This window comes from Monopterus albus, unplaced genomic scaffold (genome assembly GCF_001952655.1).
Source record: "Monopterus albus unplaced genomic scaffold, M_albus_1.0 scaffold78.1, whole genome shotgun sequence".
Lineage (NCBI taxonomy): Eukaryota > Metazoa > Chordata > Actinopteri > Synbranchiformes > Synbranchidae > Monopterus > Monopterus albus.
The window spans coordinates 34,595-35,264 of NW_018127958.1; the positions used below are offsets into that span (position 1 = coordinate 34,595).

At 42.2% G+C, this 670-nt stretch overlaps 1 protein-coding gene across 1 annotated transcript in view; it reads left to right on the top strand.

Moving 5' to 3' along the window:
• Positions 1-670, top strand: part of phldb2b (pleckstrin homology-like domain, family B, member 2b) — a 42,724-nt gene that overhangs the window by 28,511 nt on the left and 13,543 nt on the right.

Here is a 670-nt window from a genome sequence, read left to right on the forward strand (position 1 = left end):
TCAGGATGAGAAGAAAAGCCATTCAGCTTCTCTCTGTACTGCCTCTTGGCTGCTGTGATGGCTTTCCTCAGTCTGTACTTCGCAGCTTTGCACTCCGTCTCATCGCCTGATCTGAATGCATGAGAGCGAGCACGCACCATGTGGCGGAGAGCATTAGACATTTGAAGATAATGCTTCTGCAAACTGATGATTTTTTTTTTTCCAAAAGAAACCAGTAAGTGATATTAGTATTGGGCAGAGGAGAAAATTATGTTGTAATATAACCTTCCCTTTCAAACACTTAACATGGGTTTTAACCAGTAGCATACATTTCCTTCCCAAGGTGTATGTATGTGCTTGTTGTATTAAACCTACATGCTCTGCTCAGAGAATTTGGTACATATAGGAGTCTTGTGACTAACTGAGAGGTGTTAATCCTACTCATGCTGTCTTTGGACCAAATATATATCTGCTAATACTGCTCAGGATATAGTGGACACACACACTGCTACAGGAGAACTGCACATGTGTGTGTCTTCTTATGCCAATACATGATATCACTGAGACTGGGAGGGTGGGAAATATAAGTGGATAGTAACTTTATTGTATTTGTGTGCACATGGTGTGGTTTGGCACTAGGACATTCTCGTCTAGCCTCCCTGTGAAATTTCCATGCACCCTGCAGTCGGTA